This window comes from Astyanax mexicanus, chromosome 13, assembly GCF_023375975.1.
Source record: "Astyanax mexicanus isolate ESR-SI-001 chromosome 13, AstMex3_surface, whole genome shotgun sequence".
In the NCBI taxonomy this organism is placed as follows: domain Eukaryota; kingdom Metazoa; phylum Chordata; class Actinopteri; order Characiformes; family Acestrorhamphidae; genus Astyanax; species Astyanax mexicanus.
Genome location: NC_064420.1, coordinates 1,480,747 through 1,502,946, shown reverse-complemented (window position 1 = coordinate 1,502,946; position 22,200 = coordinate 1,480,747). Strand labels below are relative to the sequence as shown.

The 22,200-nt window shown below is 38.4% G+C and overlaps 1 protein-coding gene, 1 long non-coding RNA gene and 1 other non-coding gene across 5 annotated transcripts in view; all 3 read right to left on the bottom strand.

Annotated features, from left to right (window-relative positions):
- The window catches only part of nckap5l (NCK-associated protein 5-like), a 48,196-nt gene extending 33,395 nt beyond the window's left edge, over positions 1–14,801 (bottom strand). The window contains exon 1 of one of the 3 annotated variants that reach the window (XM_022677075.2): positions 14,346–14,801. The gene's annotated coding sequence lies outside the window, so the exon portion shown is untranslated. The remainder of the gene's footprint in view (positions 1–14,345) is intronic. The other 2 variants (XM_049462690.1, XM_049462691.1) reach the window with 2 other exon arrangements.
- Positions 14,802–16,874: 2,073 nt separating this feature from the next.
- On the bottom strand, positions 16,875–22,132 carry LOC103038829 (uncharacterized). The gene is made up of 5 exons (XR_002650880.2): positions 22,023–22,132; positions 20,883–21,317; positions 19,916–20,012; positions 18,791–18,903; positions 16,875–17,594 (listed from the first exon to the last, which is right to left on the bottom strand). It is a non-coding gene; the product is annotated as an uncharacterized LOC103038829 (long non-coding RNA).
- Positions 18,017–18,155, bottom strand: LOC125780705 (small nucleolar RNA SNORA2/SNORA34 family). The gene has a single exon (XR_007423983.1). It is a non-coding gene; the product is annotated as a small nucleolar RNA SNORA2/SNORA34 family (small nucleolar RNA).
- Positions 22,133–22,200: the final 68 nt, after the last annotated feature.

Here is a 22,200-nt window from a genome sequence, read left to right as displayed (position 1 = left end):
GTGAGTTTCAGTAACAGGAGTGAGCTTCAGTAACAGGAGTGAGCTTCAGTAACAGGAGTGAGTTTCAGTAACAGGAGTGAGTTTCAGTAACAGGAGTGAGTTTCAGTAACAGGAGTGAGTTTCAGTAACAGGAGTGAGTACTGTTCCCTGGTTTATTAATTTATTAATGTGAATATTAGTTGAAGTAAACCACTTTTTTTCCAATTATTTTCGGTTCATCTATTATCTATTTGTTTAATTAATTATATGATAATAAATTTGATCAATTTCAGGTTTGGGGCTTATTGAAAAGATAGATATTAAAAGATGGCTTTGCATCTTTTAGAAAAATACAACGTGCATGCATATATAGTGCTTAAATATCAATTATTTGAACATGCTGTCTATAACCATTTCTTAAAAAAAAAAACTTTCTTAAGAGAAAATTAAAGGAATTAGTGGACTTGCTTTAGTGTGAAATTGAGCTGTCAGCATCTTATTGGCTGATCATGTAAACTTCAGTAGTTGGAGTGTTCTTACTGGTATGTTTTAAAAGCTGAGATGTTATTAATTTTTCTCTTTTAACCCTGATGAAGGCCTGAGTGCTGAAACGAATCAGTATGATTACTGATATGACAGTAAATTATTAAAACAGTCTCTTAAGCCCTATCCCGATGAAATTTGATTCTTAGAGAGACGTCTGTAAAAAATCTTTTACACTTCTACTCAGTAAAACATGATAAAACTCCTGCATCCGGACTGCAATTGAGAAAACAGGAGGATCAGTGACTTTTTAGGCTTTTTTTCCTCGGTCACATGACATCCGTAGCGTTCAGTAGCTCCTCCATTTCCACTCGCTGTTGTGTTTTTAACATGGATCTCTGTGGAAACGTGTGAACAAAGTGTAATTACGGTGCGCGGCAGTGGACAAATATCTATTTTATTAAAAGTTCAGAGAAAAACAGTGGATAATTCATCCTGTAATTTTCTCAGAGGATGTCTGAGAAACACAAGAACATGATCGTTCTGGACAGGAATAAAATCACAGAGGATAAAAACCCCCATAAAAGAGATCATCCCGTCCAGATAAGTCTTTACAAACTTAATCCCTCTTGTTTTATTTTAACTGATTGCTTCTTTTTCTTTCCTTTCTTTCTTTGATTTGACACTTTTACTCACACACAAATGCCCGTGAACCCGTGAACCATGCCCTGAAGTTCAGATCATCCTACACCACGACCAATTATGAGGTCAATTGTGAGAATGTGGGTGGTAAACATGCAAATCATTTCGTGTCAAACGCATGAAAGGAAACCTGCCTATTGTGGATCTTTACTGTTGTTTCAAGTGCGACCAATTTGGTGCTCTGCAATCACATGCAAACGGGTGCGCACTAGAACAAGTCAGGCAGCCCCAGGTGTCGAATGGCATTTGCATTTAACACACGTAACTGCCCTGCCAAACCCTCGCCTCCAGCTGGACGTCTGACAGAAGTGGAGCAGCGGCGAAAAAGAAAATAAAAACAACAAGAAATTACAGTTCAGAAGGTCCTGCTGATAAAAGCCCAGCATTAAATCAAACAGGAAGAAGACCCTGAACGATCGCATGATCACATAATCACAGCAATATGGCCCTAAAATAATATCACGATAATTCATGGTATTTTCGCGATAACGATACTAATGTTGGCGATATAAATACTAATAATAATGCACTACAAATATCTCCATATATCCAGGATTACAGTAAAATAAATGATACTGGACAGATATAATCTGTCTCTAGTAGATATTTACAGCTATGGACTGCTTGAATTTTTGCACCAGGAATAAAGCAGCATAAAGTTATCCAAAAGCAGTGTGCAAGACTGGTGGAGGAGAACATGATGCCAAGAAAAAAAACTGTGATTAAAAACCAACCAGGGTTATTCCACCAAATATTGTTTTCTAAACTCTTAAAACCTTATGAATATGAACTTGTTTTTTTTTGCATTATTTGAGGTCTGAAAGCACTGCATCTTTTTTTGTTATTTTTTTTAGCCATTTCTCATTTTCTGCAGCAAAAAAAAATGCTCTAAATGACTAAATTATTTTTTTATTTGTAATTTGGGAGAAATGTTGTCTGTAGTTTAAAGAATAAAACAACAATGTTCATTTTACTCAAACATAAACATATAAATAGTAAAATCAGAGAAACTGATTCAGAAACTGAAGTGCTCTCTTCATTTTTTACAGAGTTGTATAATGGAAAATAAGAACAGTGTGATTTAAAACAAGTAGAACCCTGATGTGATAATTAGGGATGGGTGATATGGCACAGTATTTTTCAGGGTATTTAAAAATGTTTGCGATATTATTGCATACGATACGATATAGTGGCAATATAATTAAACTGCATTTATACACATAAAAAGGGATGAATCTCTGTTTCTCTGAGTCCCGTCGGTTAGTGGGATGGTCCGGTGGTCCGCAGTGCAGTGCGGTGCTGGTATCCCGTGCCGGCAGTGGGTTAGTGCTGCAGGGTAGTGGTGAGTCCGGATTAAGGGAATAAATCAGGGCTCTGGAAAAAAAGCCCCCATTGAGAGCGAGACAGCTTAATGGGCTGTAATGTGCTGAACTCCATGTGAGGTGGAGGGGCTGATCCACCTTTTAGAAATGTGACACTAGTCCGGGTTCGAGGGGGAGGGAGGAGGTGGGGTTAGTATGTGACACGGTCTTAAACTGACCCCTGCTCTCGTCTGCTCCCTCCTGCTTTCATGTCCTGACCTACAGCACTGATCTGCAATGCAAACTGAACACTGTATCTCAGGGAATATTCAAATCAGCACAGGAATGAATGAAATGAATGAATGAAAGTCACTGTCCCTTGCTGGAGGTCACATCATTCACCTCCCTTGGAGAAGCTGCCTGTTTTCTCTCTACTCCACTTAATAATTAATAATAATTCCAGATCAGTAACAGCAATTAACCCAAATTCTGCACGTTAAAAAAAAAAAATCGATGTAAAAACTAGAAAAACATAACAAATCTAAAGGTTTGCACTAGAGCTGTAAGATATTGGTAAAAATTTACATTGCAGATGTTCTTTTTTTGATGATATATATTGCAATATTAAACAATGCATGGCCCATGACGTCACCAGCCCCGCCCCCACCCCCAAACTGTCTCACGTCCGGACCAACCAATAGCTGAGTCAGCGCCGAGCTCTCAAAACCCGAGGAAAACAGCAAAACAACAGTAATCATCCCTTTAATCAGGCATTTAAATGGCTTTTTAAAAGGTACATAAGAGCGTAAATAAGCGTGAATTCATCTGCACAAAACTGTGCTTCACTGAGGCGCACAGCTTTCCACTTCGTGCTTCTCAGGCAGAAGAGGCCTGTCACTCACACAGACACAGAGACAGCGCTGTGTATCTACTTCTTCTTGTGTCAAGAATCAAAACACTGCAACATGACGTGTTTGATTTAATCGCCTTAAGTGACATTGTGATGACGATGCTTAAATGATATATCGTGCAGCCCTAATTTGGAGGACATGAACTGTTCACATTAGCAGATTTACTTTTATTACAGATTCACAATTATTCTTCTCAGTAACGTTCCTTATTAAACTTGAAAGCATTTTTATGTGATGCTTGAATAGAAATCCTCAAGATTTAGTGGTGTAACGTCAGGCAGACAGTTGGAAAACATCCTGGCTTGCTTGTTAAGGGGTTAAAAGGAAGTGCACCAATGGGAGGGTTTGTGGAAGCTGTCAATATCATCTATCAGCTGAATATAAACCTGGTCATATTGAGTTAAAACAGCTTGACAAAGCAAATCCGTCTTTGAGGTCGCGACCGAGGAAACCGGGTGAATGTTGCGTCTGCTAAACAAGGACATTTGGGATGAGCCCGGGCTGAATCCTGGTTACCATGGTTACCACCTTGGGTAAATGTCACGCTGGATACTGTATACAGAAACCTGAGCTCAAGTTGAAGTTCCTCAACTGATAAAACAGAAAAAGGACATCACATGAACTGAAACAGGGGAACCAGAAGCAGAAGAGGCAGCTGACGCTGGAAGTGGTAAAAAAGAGGAACCCGGCGCAAAGAAAACATGCAAGCATATGCTTTATTTAAAGGCTGGTATGCGGACGGCAGTGACCCAGAGGGCCGCTGTCCCCTGGCCGGTGCCGCAGTAAAGTGCAGTCAAGCCTGGTCTTCAGTAGGCTTTAGGGACACAGCCACGAAACATCTGGACACCAGGCGCCGTGGCTCAGAGCGAAAGCCCTGCGGCACCTTACGGCCGGGCCTTCATCGCCTTTGTTCCGCTCGCCACGGCCACTGTCCTCTCACGGCACGGTAATCCAAATATCCACCCAGATTAATGCACGGCGCACGTACGGCCCTTTTTTCCACATCTTCATCAATCACCTGGGTTCGTCTGCGCCGTACAAAGACGTATGTGAATTCCGCTGCCAAAAAAGGCTACCCAGGAGTAATGGACGGCCACATGTTCATGTTCGTACAGACGGAACGGACGGGAAGGCTCGCTTTAAAAGCAACGGCCCTCTAGCGAGCGGGTTTGCATATTTAACGTAAACACGGCATACATCAGGGCTGGTAGACCTCTTAAGGGAATGCTTCGGCTGTAATTAACGGGATGAGAGGTCAAGGGACCCCAAACCACCGAGGCTTTCATTTCCAGAAAAAAAAAGAGAAGCGAAAGCAAAGGAAAGGAAAGCACATAAGCCCTTCTTTTTTTTCTTTCTCCCAACTCTAACTCAATTCAAACAGTGCTGGTGCAAGAGCCTTTCTTTCAGAGAGCTAGCTCTGTGAAAGGAGTGAATAATGTAGCCATTTTGCGCCAGAAACACAAAAAAACACACACACAAAAAAAGGAAAACCCAAGCTGATGATATACCCATATCAAATGTGCCACGCCGGGCCATTTCTTGTGACGTTTGTTTAACTCTTGTCGCAGCCTGACCGAGTCGCGGACATTTATCCCTCTACTGCCCAAACAGGATGTGCCATTGACCTGGTTTGCTTGAATTGATTAAGGCCACATTCCCAAGCATATTTCCGCTTAGTGCAAGCATGAATTGAATGTTTGTTGCACCTGAAGACTGGAGCTCTGTGAAAAAGCAGTTCAAATGTTTGCGTGGCCTTCTTCAAGGCTTCTTCTGTGGGGTGGGTCCAAAGCAAAACAAACCTTGGCGTACTACACCACCACCACCACCTCTACCACCACAACCACCACCATGCAATCCACTGTTTCCTTTTTTTTTTTTTAAATGATAACGTAGCATATAAAAACAACCCCACCAATAGAAATGGAAAGAAAAGAACCAATGTGTTGTTAAAGGATCTTTTTCGTTAGAGCTTATTATAAAAAACGGGTGATTCGGCAGAAATTGACCTACTAAACTGATCTAAAAGAAGTAAGAGGCGTGAACAAAAACAATATAAAAAGTCACGTCACATTTCACCACAGTGAGCTCCCACTGTTCCTACAAAGCTGAGAAAAAGCCCAGAACTGAAACAAAGAGCGCAGGGGCAGAACAGCAGCGAGCGTAATTGCTTTCCTCCAAATATCTGCAGTGTGTGAAAACAGCGGCTCAGACTCGCAGAGTCGGCACCACGCTCCCCCGCTGCGCCCCCCCGTCATACATCTCCGGCTTTCCTGAGCAATTGATGAATTCTCTACATGCTAATGTGCCCCACCGGTGCATAACCATGGTAACCGCAAGCTATGGAGCTTTGGAGGATGGATGTGCACCGGATAGGGGGGAAGCTGATAACGGAGTGGGCAGCCACCCCAACAAGGTACAGGGCATGCATGCACGTGGATATAGTGCTAGAAAGAAGATGCATGGTGCATGTCTGTCGGAGCTGGTTTGACCAACCAATGCAGTTTGTTTTGCTGATGCAGTTTTACTGCTTTTTATGTGGACGTCCCAAGGAGAAAGAAGAAAGAATACGCAGCACGAAAAAGCACATTTACTGTATAGATCCCATCAAATCAAACACGGTTAAATCTGAGATCTGATAAAGTCCTGGCTCGCTTCCTAAAGAGTCGTAATCGAAACTAATCGAATCACTGCAAGGTCAGAGATTTAGACCCCTCGGTAATGACGGTTTCCATTTTCTCACGCTAACGAGAGCAGCGCCGGCTCCAATCGGCCCGAGCACATGGAGAAGAGCTCCCCCGCCTCGGCCCGAGGAGCCCAGCCAAAGGTCCGATTTCATGCTTCAGTCCTAATTGTCCAGAGAGCCGTGTTTAGACGCCTGAATGCAGCAAGAAGACAAAACTGCGAACACTGGCCACAAAACGCCACTGTTTTAGCCACCAGAAGAACTGGAGAGTGCAGTCACCCCCTCTAACCTACGCTCTCACCCTACATACCCTCAAAATATATCCCCTACGCAACAGGAATCGCATAACAAGAGGGACGTCTCCACTTCTTTGTTTCTTCTTAGGGCCCTTGAGATGTTAAGATGTTTCAAACTGGTTCCTTTGACAACTGTACCAGGCATTCAGTGTCCTTTCAGTGACTGAGGGAAATGGATACAGTAGTGGATAACAACACAACACTACAAGACTACCCGGGTGTTCCCAGGTGGTGTCTTGTGGCAGGTACTATTACAGTTATAATTATATTATAGTTATAGCTTACAGAATGTCCTGCAAACCTAAAATAGTTAAAGGCTGATTGGCTGTTTCTCCTGAAAAGCGAAGAGATATTATAATTACGCAGTGGTCAGAGTGACCTGTCTCCTCATTAATAATACAGCTAAGCTGTGCAAAACAATTCGGGGCTACTGGAAAATTATTCGTGGCTAAAGCCCCAGAAGCCCAGGCCAGGCGACCCATACATCTAAACCCATACATCACCCAGTGCCCTGCCCAAACTACTCTTTCCATTTTCACTTTATAAATGATTTATTAATCCTTACCACTTACTTATTATGGTATTGGTATTGTTTGGTATGGTATAGTATGGTATTATGGTATAGCCTATGGTTTTTCATTGAAGATCAATCAATCAATTGAAAATCAGTCATAAATAGAGAGAAAAAAGGACTTATGCTCAAAAGTTTCCCACATGATGTCTTGCTTTCTTCATGATGTCATGTCTCTATCAGACATTTAAAAGGAAAGTGAGGGGGGGGGTTTAAATGCCTCTCGTGAGGCTTCTCCTTTTGTGATAGCAGCTGATCAGCCTCTTGGCCCAATGGCACGATCAGGTGGCCAGACACAATCTCTCCAGACAGTTCTGGGCTTCGGTCCACGAAATAACATCATGAGGCTCGAGAAGGAAAAACAGACACTGTTCACTTCACTACATAACACACACACTCTCCGTGTCATGTGGGAGGTGTAGCGTAACAACCTAATACGCTGGATAGTATCATCCGGAGCCACACAGGGATTTTTTTTATTGCAGGTTTTATTGCAATTCTGCATTAAAGGTCTCGTTCTATTGTTTTTTAATTAACTTTAAAATGTCTAGTTGTGTCTCTATTATGAATGAATGACATTTAAGCCATTTTTTTGTGGATAAAAAAGGGTGTTCTGTGTCCTTACCTTTGGTAACGTTCCTTTTAGCTAAACTAACGCTACTAAACTCATACCTGTGTTCTGTCGAGTTGAGCATTTTGTCAAATCGTGCTTCCCTAGTGTATATTTAAAGTCTTGTTAAAAGGCAGAATCAACCGGAGATCCGATTTAAACCTACAGTTTAAAACAGTTTGCACAAGATAGCTAACGCTAACTAGCTCAGTAAACAAAAGTTGTAAACAGAGTAAAAAGAGCTTTTAGCTCCTCATTAGCTAACGAAACAGCGTCTGCACAACTCAGAGAGACCTATAGTATTTCATAGACATGCAACTAATAATTATTTTGGAAGTCAACTAATCTGATTATTATTTTTTCCATTAGTCGATTAGTTGATTAGTCAGCGACTATTTCTGCCATGTCCTCCATCTCTAAAAACAATAGAAACAGCTGAACATGAGATTTAAAAGGCATTTAAATGTCTAGATTTTGTGTAAACGTGAGAAGTACTAAAATTAGTAAATAAATATGTAATTTATTATTAATAAATATGTAAAAACTGTTTGAATGAGCCATTTACCCTTGATCTCCCATTGCACTTTTGTCCCCAGCACTTTGTGTGATTCAGTACTTTTACAAATTAACGAATAGTCAACTATATAGTCGATTATATCAACTAATCATTGCAGCCCTAGTATTATTTCACAAAGAACAAGAAAAAGTGGATTTTAGCGGAAGGAGACCTTTAAATAAGCAGCTATGCTGTGTTATTTGTAAAAATGACCCGTATTACTGTTAACCACTTCAAAACCAAGCCATGATTTCGTTGAAAGTCTCTTGTTTTTGGGTTGTTTTTGTTAATTGAGTGAAGAATCCTGAGCTGCAGTAAATCACTCACTGAAAACCAGCGCAGTTCCAAGTCTATGAAAGTAAAACATGACAGCATGCGCCCGAAGAAAAGACATCAGCCGCTTAATTAGAGTAACTGTTCCGATAATGCGATGTTAAAATAATAGCCTGCATTGTGGAGATGTTTTTTCAGAAGCGTCTGACTGACAGCTGTTTGGCAGAACAGCCTCATTTCTGGGGCCTAAGCATTTTCAGAGAGAAATGGGACAGTAATTGTACGGCCATGAGAAGAGGTCCAACAAGAAAATCTGCCTCGCACCCACGAGCGCCTGGGGCGGTACACAGACACTGAAGTGTGTGAGCGTGAGTGTGTGTGTGTGTGTGTGTGTGAGATCTTTGGCATGTTCAGAATTCCACCTAAAGGGGAAATTCCATTAATTTTTAAAAAAATAATTTGCATAATTGAATGTTTCAGATATAAACAGAGTCACCCGTGGTGTTTTTTTTTGTGTGAAATCCTCCGTTCTACAGGAACTTTAAACTGTAAATTGTTCACAGTGGTGGTGATAGGGACCAGATGTTAGAAGAGTTTAAAGCCTCTAAAATTTACATCACAGAGAGCAATTACGTGAAATGGTTATAAATACATGCTGCCTACAGCCTGAAAATTAAAGAGTTTTTATGGTAGTCTTAAGTAAGATAAGGTTTTGTCTTAAAACATCTATTTTTAGCACATTTTAAGGCTGGGGATGTATTATAAGACATTTTAAGACAGAATAGTAAAAAAGGGCTGGGCGAAATATTATGGAAAATAATCTAATCACGATAATCCATATCAATATATATATATATATATATATATATATATATTAGTGCTGTGCGATATGAGGATAAATATCGTGGGGATCCCTATCGTTTCTACAGTAATTTCATCAATTGTTCATGCAAATATATAAAGTAGGCTATGATTAAATGTATTGGCGTGGTCACTTTGCATAAACTCGGTTTATATAAGTGATAAAAAAGTAATCTTCTCAAAAAAAAGGCTTCTTAATGTGGTTTTGTGACATGACGCTGCTTTACGTTATTCTCATTTGTGTTATTCAAAGTTTGGTTTAATGTCACTTTGAAATAAAGTTGGAAAAAAGTGAGCAATGATATTATTTTGTCATATTTTTGGAAGAATAACTGAAAACATACTTAAATGTGGTATATTGTGATATATATTGTTATCGTGATATAAAACATATCGTGATATATGATTTTTCCCATATTGCCCAGCACTAATATATATATATCACAATATAGATCAAATCACTTTCTGTCACACTTAAAGGTTTTTTTTTCCTCATAAGTGAGAGAATAAGGAGGTTATTCCAGCCACATGATTGGTTCAGCCTCTGGTGCTATTCCTCGTCTCATTGGCTGTTTTCAATGACATTCCCGGAACAAGTTATATAGAAGTTTAATCAACTGTGTCTTTCAACTGTCCTATAACTTATAGCATGTCAGTGAATGTACTGTATGATATATATATATATATATATATATATATATATATATATATATATATATATATATATATATATATATATATATATTGCAAGGTCGACCTGTAGCTCATGGTTCGAAATAGCACTAAAAAGAGGTTCCAGTAATATTTTCATCCAAAAGCGAACCATAATTAACATATAATTACCAACTGGGTAAGCTCAAGCTTTTTATATTCCTCAGTTATTAAGTTCTCAGTTAGCATTCCTAAATGTGCAGTTGGTTGGAAACCAAAACAGAACGAAATTAAACATAGATTTCAATGATTTTACTATGGTAACAGCTTAATAAAAGTTAAGCAATTGAGTATTTCCATGTGTTTAAATTATTTTAATATGTATATATATGATAGACAGTATCAAAAAGAAATATATAATATATAAAGCAGCTTTTTATATATATGTTATATTATATATTAGGTGTAGAGATCACAACCCTAGTTCTTATATTATACCTTAATATATGGTGCCATATCTCCCATCCCTAATGATCACATCAGGGTTCTACTTTTTCTGAACTGTTTTTAGCAAAAGAAAAATTCACACTGTTCTCTATATATAATTTTCCATTATATATCATCTACTAGAGACAGATTATATCTGTCCAGTATCATTTATTTTACTTTAATCCTGGATATATGGAGATATTTGAAGATATTTAATATCATGACATTCTGGATCATTAAAATTAAAATCTGTGTATTTTTTAATATCTCAGTTAGAGGTGTGCCATATCATATCGTTATTTTGATTTTGCTGCAGTATAGTATTCTTGAAATAATTGTTTTATAGTGTTATTTTTTCATATCACCAAGAGTATCGTTATCTCCAAAATACCATGATACCATATCGTGATTATTTTAGGGCTGTATCGCCCACCCCTAATCAGATGTATCTGCTGTAAATTACTATACAATTAACAATTTCCCACTAAAAATCAGTCTCTGGTCTCTCAGCTGTTAACATGTCAAAACACTAAATTATGCAAAACACTTGTGAAAAATCACAGATTTCCCCTTTAAAGGGAGGTCAAGCCAGTCTGAAACAAGTCGAACAAGCTAATGTTTTTCACACACCCTGGAAGAAAGGTAGGAGGGCAAGAAGAAGCAGGAGGGGGGGGCAGAAAGTGGGGAAAAACATGACCTTTCTGAATTCCTAAAAGGAAGAGATCTGCTCATGTCATCTGCCTTCCATTAGGGACGACGTATGTCCCTCAGGCACGCTGAAAAAACTGATCAAAGTCTGGGGAGAGAGGAGATAAGGACGTGATCATGGGAGTAGCTCCTTCAGCGACCTTCCAACCATGACTATCTCTGAACTGGAAGCAAGACTGCTTACTTACTTACTTACTTACTTGCTTGCCCATCTGTCCCCCGCCCGCCTGCCCGCTCCCACTATGATGTGCTTTGTGGTCATTCTGGTTTACAGAGCAATTTGTGAGTTTATCTTGCTTTGTGTTGCTCTTAGCTGTTTCCCTCAGCTGAGCATCCCTTTGCTTTACTGCCTGGAGCTGCTCTGCTGTGTGCTGTTTGGGTCTAGACCCTCTAGATCAGGGGTGTCCAAACTATTTTATAACTATTTTAGAAATAGAATGAAAGTTGGCCCGCTGTTAAGCAGGTTTTTATAATGGGAGATTCAAAGTTTGAACGCAAGGTGTCAGAAACGGGCCAAAGAGTCTAAAAGCGGAGAGAGTGCGCAGTTTTAGCGCAGAAAAAACAGGCCAAAGAGTCTAAAAGCGGAGAGAGTGCGCAGGTTTAGCGCAGAAAAACGGGCCAAAGAGTCTAAAAGCGGAGAGAGTGCGCAGTTGTAGCGCAGAAAACAGGCAAAAGAGTCTAAAAGCGGAGAGGGTGCTCAGTTGTAGCGCAGAAAAACGGGCCAAAGAGTCTAAAAGTAGCCGTAATTAAGGAGTTTAATATAAAGAGACATCATGAAATTAAACATCAATTTGAAAAATCTTAGTTTACACAACACTGTCAAAGATAAATAAAGATAGTAAGTCAAGTAAAATAGTGTGTGTATATGAAAGTATTATTTAAAGTGGTATATTTCATTATTTGGTTTATTACAGAGTCTGTGGCCCGTGACTTCAAATAGATTTCTCCTTCTGACCCCCAACAAAAAAAGTTTGGACACCCCTGCTCTAGAGACCCCTCTTTCCCTCTATTTCTCTCTCTCTCTATCATTGTCTCTTTTTCATTCTCTCTCAGCAGGAGTAAATCTTATTAAACTCCATTCTCATGGCTGGGAATGAGAATGGTAGATATAGTTAGGTAGTATAGTTATAGTTAGAAGCTAGATGTTAACTGTTAAGTGTAAGCTGCACTTAATATGGCTTTTTTTTGGACATGGGGTTTGCAAATGGGAGAAACATCTGTAAAATATTAAAGGGGAGGGGCTGGTAGATGGTGGTGGTTGTGGTGGTGGTGGGGGGCAGGGGGGTGGCATGCTTTTACCCTCAATTAGACTTGAATTAGTTGCTGTTTTAGGGTCTAATGCAACATGAACACTGCCAGAATTGGCTGAGCTCTTTTACAGGGCATGGCTTTTTAATTACAGGAGCAGCAAAGAGAAGTTATAGAGCTAGATAGTGAGATAGACAGGCTTTGTGAAAAAAGTTTTAAAGTTTAAAGGCTTTTAAAAAGCTTCCCTGAGTTTTTCTCTACATGCAACTACAGCGAGCTTGCTTATTAATAACACTAGTTTTTAGAGAAGGAAGGAAGGAAAAAGGGGGTTTGCATGATAAGAAAACTCTTTAAAAACTCTTTAAAAACTATTTTAAAAAGTAACTAGCTGACTTAGCAAACATTTACTCACTACAACTAGTTAAACTGAGGTAAAGTAGGCTTTACATTTAAGTTTAGCTCAATTACATTTGCAGCTAAATACTAAAGTCTAGCAATAAACATTTAACCTAACCTTAAATTATATTCAGCAATGCACTGTGTGCTTTGCTGTTTCAATAAGCTTCTGAAATGTCACAAGATTTATTTCAATCCAGTGTTGCATAAATTATTAATTTTTCACCAAGATCTTCAGCAGCATTGATGATGGTAGAGTCTGACCACTGCACAAAGCCTCTCTTCTCCATCCAGCACATCCCAAAGATTCTCAATGAGGTTAAGATCTGGACTCTGGTGAACTCTCTCTCAATCCATGTGTGAAAATGATGATCTCATGCTCCCTGAACCCTGGCATTTTTATCTATTAATGGAATTATCTGGTCTATATTCAGTATATTCAGGTAGTCAGCTGACCTCATTCTTTCAGCACATACTGTTGCTGAACCTAAACCTGTAGACCAACTGCAGCATCATTAACCCCACATCATTTACTTACTTACATCCAGGTGGAGACTTTTCTTTTGTGGCATCTGCTGACCCACATTTTTTAAATGTTTTTATGTGTTTTTCACATTTCATGCAAATTCTTCTGCTAGTTTTCCTTGTATGCATCAAACAACCTAAGCTCGCTGTCTTTTGTCTATTTGTTTGAGTGTTAAAAAAAAGTGTAAATAGCGATTAATAACATTTTAATAAGCTAAAAAATATATATTTTTTATTTTTTAAATAAAAAATATATATGTATAGTAATATGTATATTACTAGTATATGTAAGTAACTTGATAATTATAGAGTTACTAAGTCATTCTTTTGAGATAGCAAGAGCGTTTTCTTTTGGTAAAAAGAAAATTCTTTCCAACTAATGAGATAGTATCTCAACATAATGAGATAGCATCTCAAAATAGTGACTTACTATCTCAAAATAATTACATACCATTTCAAAATAATTACTTAATATCTCTTCATAATGAGATAGTATCTCAAAATAATGAGACAGCAGTTTTTATGTACTAATACGAAACAAATGTGCGGATTTTTTATTATTATTATTTTAAGTGGAGGGAACGGGCTTTCATAATTTTGTAACATTCATTGAGGTCAGGTTTAATGCACCCAATAAAAAATCGAAATTATTATAAAAACACACGAAAACATAAAAAATGTGGGTTGGCGCATGCGCCGTGTTGTTAAGAAGCCCGTATCGATGGGTAGCACAATTCGACAGGACACCGGCGACCCTGGCCGTTTAAAGGGCCGAGGCACAGCGCATCCTGTCCGGATATCACAACTAGCATCCTCCCTCCCTCTTTTTCTGTCTTTTTTCCAGCCGGTGTCGTCCCAGCTCGGTTCCCCCCATTTTTATTCCCTTCCTTTGTTTGTATTAAAGCTCATGCTGTGCTCCTGTCCATTTTTTTTTCAGTTTAAAGCGAGATTTTTTCAGTTTAACGCGAGCTAGCCTGAGCTCGGTTTATCACTCAGCGCTCAGAGCGCATTCCTCCTCCCCACAGCAACACAGAGAGAAATCATAGCGACGGAAAAAAAACAGCCGAGCAGCGAGTAAAAAGTACCGAAAAGCTTCATTTACCTCAAGCTCTGCTCCTCCCGCGACGTTAAAAGCGAACAAAACACGCTAGGAGACGCCTTTCGCTGCACTGTTCCCCGGCGCGTCCAGCGGGCGCATGCTGACGGGCTCCCCGGGCTGCGGCTGCGTGCGGGCGGGCTGCTCCTCGGCTCGGCTCCGCTCTCTCCGGCTCCCTCTCCCGTGTTCAGGTTTGAGCAGCAGGCAGGAAAAGTGATGTCATTGCTGGAAGTGGAGCTGCTGCCCGCCCCGTTTTCAGCACAGGGGCCCGTGTTTATGTGCTCCACGTAGACTAGCGGTGCTTTTCTTATTGCCTACCCCCCTCCTCCCACTGCTAAATCCTAAATCTCGCCCCAGATGCTCATAATTCAGCTGCAGCTCGCTGTGCTTCTGCTGGAGGATCTTCTCACAGCCAGCTGCACTGAATGGATGGCATGTCCCAACCTGGCCCAGATAATATTCCCCCACCAATCCTGTCTCATATGTCCTCACTCATATATACATATTTACAGCTCTGGAAAAAAAAGGAAATCAAACCACGCTGAAACTGCTTGAATTTTTGCACCAGGAGTAAAGCAGCATAAAGTTATCCAAAAGCAGTGTGTAAGACTGGTGGAGGAGAACATGATGCCAAGATGCATGAAAAAAAAACTGTGATTAAAAACAAATGAACTTGTTTTCTTTGCATTATTTGAGGTCTGAAAGCTCTGCCTCTTTTTTGTTATTTCAGTCATTTCTCTTTTTCTGCAAATAAATGCTCTGAATGAATACAAAAATTTTATTTGGAATTGAGAGAAATTTCTGTCTGTAGTTTATGAACTAAATTTACTGAGTGCAGGAGTAAAAAAACATCCATTAAATAATAACCTTCGCATGCATTTCCAAAAAAAAAAAAAACAATATTAACCCTTTCAGACCTGAATTATCTCCAGTGATGTAAAAAAAGTAAGAATGCTGTTTTCTGTCCGTAATGCACAAAAAAGACGACTTTAATATTCTACTCTAAAATCTATATAGCAAATAAATCCAGTTAAATAAAAATATTCAATAGTTTATTTTTTATTTCCACTGCATTGTATGTAAGCCTGTATATAATATTTAATATTGACCTTTTTATTTTATAATCCCTTAATGGCTCTTGTACTACTGTTTTGTTTCAGTTCAGTGGGTGGGGCCAAGTTACTGTTTGTTTCATTGATTTATAAACTTGTTCATTGGCTGGTTCACTCATGAACTATTCTGATGGACAACAGCTTTCAAATAGTGTTATGTGCAACAAAACATTTTAAATAAAATAAAGAAAATGCATGATGTCCATTGTAATGGATGCAGGTTCTGAAAGGGTTAAATAAACATACGAGGGTTAATATGGTCCTCAGGAATGGCCCTTAACATTCTCTGCTCTCCAGGGGTCCCTGCCTAAAATTCCAGCTCAGGACCAGCTTATGCCAGTAGCAAGACTTGGATGGTGCAGGTTGTTGTTTGATGGTTATTTTTGTTGTTTGAACAAATAAAAAACATATACAAGCTGATCAAAATCTAAACAAGCTATAGGGAAAGCATGGCTGACACTTGGGATATGTAAAGAGATAAATTTTGTAGTAAAAATACACGTTTGTTCACAATAAATATGTCTATTTCATCCTTCATCCAAGTTTTTTCAAGGTTGTTTCAAGGTCACAAGGCATGATTCACTCTAACCAGGCTGTGTAGGATAATAGGGGTGTGCCATATTGTGTCATACGCAATAATATTGCCAACATTTCTGAATATCTTGAACGATATCACCCACTCCTAATTTTCACATTAGGGAACTTTTTTTAGCATAAGAAAAATTCACACTGTTCTCCCATTTCCCATTAAATATCTACTAGAGACAGATTATATCTGCCAATTTAGTTTACTTTAATCCTGGATATATGGAGATATTTGGAGTGCATTATTATTATTAGTATCATGACATTGACTTGTTACAAATATGATATTCTCGCTTTTTTTTTTCAATATGTTATCAGTTGTTACACTTTGCTGTTGTATTCCAGGTGGTTGCTAGATGCTTGCTATAGTTGTTTAGGTGGTTCATATGCCAGGTGGCTGATGTAATGTTACTAAGTCATTGCTATAGCGTCTTAAAGTAGCTCATATGGTAGTCTAGGTATGGTTGCTTGGTGGTCATGGTGTTTGCTAAGTTTAGAGCTCAAAAACCACACGACTTTAAATAGTAAAACACTTGTTAAATACTTTATATGAGCAGGCAAGTCTTTTGAAAGTGTTAAACCCCAATGCTCACATTCATAAAGCTTCATAGAGCAGGTGTGCTGATCTAGGTCATTGCTTAAAAAGAAGTGGAAGATGATCCCGGTGCAGAGATACCCATCTCTTACACTTCTGTTAGCTGAAACATTTACAACAGGCTTATAATATTAAAACAGTGTTAGTATGAAAAGCAAAAAGACAAGTTCCAAAAAGATAAACACTACATGTTTACCCTCTTGTTAAAAGCATTACCTGTTAATAATAAACACAGGCGTAAGATTCAGGACAACAGCAACACATTTTATTTCCAAAGACTGTTGTAGTATCACCATATTAGCATGTGTCCTCTAGCAGTTAGCATTTGTTTTATTAATACAGGTCCTTCTCAAAAAAATAGCATATTGTGATAAAATTAATTATTTTCCATAATGAAATTATAAAAATTAAACTTCAGTGCACACCAACTGAAATATTTCAGATCTTTTATTGTTTTAATACGGATGATTTTGGCCTACAGCTCATGAAAACTCAAAATTCCTATCTCACAAAATTAGCATATCATGAAAAGGTTCTCTAAACGAGCTATTAACCTAATCATCTGAATCAACGAATTAACGAATAAACACCTGCAAAAGATTCCTAAGGCTTTTAAAAACTCATTACTCAAATCAATTCATTACTCAAAACCGCGATCGTGGGTAAGACTGCCGACCTGACTGCTGTCCAGAAGGCCATCATTGACACCCTCAAGCAAGTTTTCGATCATCAGGTACAGTCTCTGCTCTACAGATGTTGGTGTTGTGAATATGTTTTTTGGTCACAGCTTGGATTCTGAAACACTTCAGCATGGCGAGCTCTGTGAAGTCTACTGACAGCTGAGAAAATCAGGCCTGAAGGTGCTCATGATGACGTAGCTTCTGTGGTTATTGTGTTGACGTCCACTGAAGAACTGTGTGTGGCGTCCTCCTCTCCTGCTGCCTCGGCTATCTCCGACACAGTCTGGAGAGAAGAAACAAATTGTTTTAAATTAGATTAATGTAATGTTCTGAGTTACTGAGTTTAACTTTTTTAAATGCATAAGTTTTGATGGAGAAAATAAATGCTAGTGTAGCTCCATATTCCACAGTCAACAGCTTTTAAGTGATGTCATGTTACATCACTAGATAAAGTTGATAATGCATCACCAGGTTCTGTCAATTTCATCATGTGATTAATTTGTGTAAAAAAATAATTAACGCATTGAAAGTTTTCAGATTAACTGCATGCGTTAAGGCGTTAATGTTGACAGCCCAAAAGAAGTAAAAAAGTAAAGATTTTGGCTGGTAAATATCGGTTTAATATGTGAAAATGGCTTTATCAGCTGTTAATTGAAGGATAAGTGTTTATAAAAGCGGAATACTATTTTTAAGGTACAGAGTGTTAAATGTTTCTTCAAACTGAAAAGACTTTTCCTCATTATGAAATGCTGGAAAAGTCAACCAACAATTTGAAGAGTTCTGATTTTAGCCGCTGTTTGAAACCAACAGCTACAACAAGCTGCTGGCCTTGATTCAGGGCTGAAAGACCTTACAACACAGTGGATCAACACCAGCAGATGACAGACATGACTCTCTTTATCAAACCATCACTGATCATCAGTACATTTTACATTTAATTTAAAGTAAATTAAGGGATCAGAGTCTGGAGGAAGAGTGGAGAGACACACAGTCCAAACTGCTCGAGGTCTAGTGTGAAGTTTCCACCAATCAGTGATGGTTTGGAGAGTCATGTCTGTCATCTGCTGGTGTTGATCCACTGTGTTTTATTATCAAGTCTAAAGTCAGTGCAGCTTTGTTTTCCCTCAAAATCTTACAGCACTTCATATCTTACAGCTTCCCTCTACTGAAAACAACATTTATGGAGATGCTGATTTCATTTTCCAGCAGGACTTGGCACCCTGCCCACACTGATACCAAAAGTACTAATTGGTCTTATAATATAATATTCTAATTTTCTGAGACACTGATTGACACAGGTGAATAGCATGAGCCTAAATGAACACTGGCTCTTTTTTTTTTTTTAAATGTCATGTTTTGCATACTGCATTCAGTTGCTTCCTTGCTTTTATATTAACCATTTAGTCTCTGTATTTAAGCTCATGTGTCCTTATGAGTTATGCGAAATAATCAATATAGTCAATAAAAAGATAATCATACATCTCTGAACTCCAGTGGTAGGCTCTCGGTGGGCTGCAGCTCGGCGGCACCGGTCACAGGGGATCTCCTTCAGCCCATCTTGAAAAACTCCTGGCTGCTGTCTTGGTAAATATCTGTTGTAATGGCTAAAGAAACATATGAAGTACGTGGCAGATGGTAAGAGCTACTTGCAAAGATCAAAATTAGAAAACTGAACTGATTTCTACCATTTTTAAAAGCATGGAAAAAGTAACAAACCACAAAAAGACTTTTAGATTTTAGACGCTGTTTTAAATCAACAGCTACATCTGCAGTCCTTTACTTAAGGCTAGAGGTCTAAGAAGAGAAGATGAGAGGATGTTAAAGATCCTTTCCTTTCATAGTCTTAAGATTAGATCATATATTTATTAGTTTCTAGATGTAAAGTAGTGCTGTTTTTTAGGCGATTATGGCCTAAAAAAAATAATCTTTGCGATTATAATCAATTTTTATTTTTGTCCCACTACTAAAAATCTATCTACAGTTGACAAAGAAGTGGTTCTAAACTAGGTTTACCTGTAAAAAAAAAAACCCTACTATTTATATTTATTTAACTATTATTTAAAGTTAGTCTGTCGGAGATGTTAGTAACCAAGTTAGGAAGATAAACACTTCAGAAATGAGGAGCGTTTTCAGGTATATCAGATTAAAAACATTTGATTAAACAAATTAATTGTGAAAACTGCCCAGCACTAATATGAAGGGCCCTGTTCAACAAGGCATGGGACTAACACTGGGGTAGTGATGCTAACACACAGAGAACAATGCTAATACAGCAATAGCAATGCATTCACTACAATAGTATTGCTTACACTGTAGTAGTAATGCTGAACAAGACCACTGAAATGATTGTGAATAGTGATGCTAATACCACAGTAACCATGCTGACAGTAAAAGTGCACAGGATATGAATAATCAATAGCAAATCATCCAGCAAATCAGCCAATCAGCAAGCCTGAATTAAAGGTAGTGTGGTAGAGTAGGAAACCACCACAGAGGGTTGGCAAGCAGGTCCTCCAGGATCAGACCTGGCAACCAGTGCTGTACATGATTGTGGCTAAATATAAAAAGATGCTAAATTATGCACAGTGTGCTAGAAAAGGATACGAGAAACACAATGTCGTGTCATTGGCAGCCACTGGTTTGAGCATCGCGTCCCTTCCACACAGGAAATGCATCTCTGGCTCTGTCGTACTGAGTGGGCCTGGTGGAAATAAAACATTTAAAAATTCAACTTAAATAATTTAACATTGCAGTTTTTTGTTTCACATGTATTTACACTCGGCTTTGACCAGATAATATCCAGAGAAGATTTATTCCCTTTTCATTTACATCTGGCAACATAAATTAGTCTGCTGGCTTTGTGCCAGCGCTGTTTTCCCACACTATATAAGTCCATGGAATTCTTTTCCAGAAAGTGCTAAAATGATACCATGCCAGAAATGGGGTTCTGTGCAAGTTATGCATTTTAAACAGCTAAATTTAGGAGAATGAGTAAAGACTACATGCATTACATTCACCTTAAAGAAGCATAGAAGAAAAAATTCTCACATTTGTTCTTTACATAGTGTCAATATTTCTTTGCTTTGGACATATTTTTCTTAAATATAAACATTTAAAAGGTAAAAAAAACAGCAATTTCCAGAGTCATGGCATTTTATTATGCTGGAACACCTCACAATAAACACAAAATTGTGAGACCAATATTTCATCCACACTGCAATGATTAGTCAACATAATCAAACTGTGTTTATTATAAAAATGCATAAACTTCAAACGTCAATGTCAACTTATCTTTTGTAATGTAATGAGGTATGGATCACGCAAATACATTTGATTAAACTATAAAGCCTAAGGAGTTTCATTGGTCAATTTCTTAATGTGAGATTAAGATTCACAGGTGTGCTGGCTTGAGCAGGTGATGTGCATTAGGAACAGGAGCTATGCGAGATGGAAAACATCACCAATGAATAATTGACCAATCGTCCGATTAGTACCAGCACTCTTTGGATTATTTTAGTTTTTTATCAGTACTGAAATCATCAGTTGGAATTCTAATCGGCACTACACTTACCCGTCCTTCTTTTCTGGGGTTTCGGTGCTGCACTGGGACAACGCTTGCCGTTCTTGTTGAACACATAAGGCGTTTTCACACCTGTAGTTGGTTTCTATAGTCCGGATGAGTTGATGTTCCTTTACTTGTAGCATTTTCTCCCTTTGTTTGGTTTGGTTTCACATATGTATAAACCTAAACTGCTTTAACACAGATGTGCAGTGAACACAGCACAGACCATGTGTGTAAACAGCATGGAGCAGCAAAGACAGCCTTTGTTCATAGCTGTGGTTAATATATCAGATTAAACTGTGCGTTATCAGCAGTTTAGTTCAAATAAAAGTAGTATATTTGATAGCTGGGTCGGATCGAGACTGGATCGAGAGCAGCTTCTCTGGGTGACCCTGCCTCGGCTGGACGGCACCACGTGGATCCGAATCCGGTTCATTTTGGCATCTGGTGAAAAACGGATTAAGAGTTAGATATATAAAAGTTAACTAGCTGTTGTGCCTGCTGTAGCTGAAGGCTGGAATATAAACACACACTTAAACCTGCTTAAATTAAGAGTTTAGATACACCATTAATAAATAGGATTCTGCTTAATATTCAACATGTAAGTTAACTTAGCGACATATAAACACGTGTAGCAGTAAAAGGATGAGTTAATCTGTCTTAAATACGACAACAATTGAATAGCTAGCTATTAATAATATTAATTAATCATTAATTACACAGGAAAAGCATTACTTAAGCTATATAACTTACTTGGTATAAGTTATTTTAGCTTAGACAACACAGCTAGCTTAGTTAGCTAGCTAGCTAACTAGTTAAACACGCTGTAATACGGATTTAGCAGCACATTTGAGGCAGTTTAAAGGTCTGTTTCGTATCTCTACAGACAGCACTTCATAACTTTACTAGATAATAATTGGGTAATCTAAAGTATTAAAACAGCTTATTAGTTAACTCCACAGTAAACATTATTATAAACGTTATTTATAGTTAGCATTTGATTAGGTTAGCTGCTACTTTAGCCAGTTTGCCCAATGCTAAAATTCGTACAAACCCACATTTCAGCTCCACAAACTCCATAAACAGCTTCTTATATCGATAAATTAACTAATATATGTTTATTTTATGATCTAAAAACGCAGAACTCACCGGTATTTCGCTCCTCAGTCGCCTCTCTCCTTCAACAAACTCAGCAGCTAAACCACCGAGACAGTAATGAGTCGGTTTTGAAAGATTCGGCTCTAAGAATCGACTCTCTATCATTTAGATGGGTCTTATTTTTGTGTTTATTTTATAATTTATTATAAATAAGTCATATACATATAAA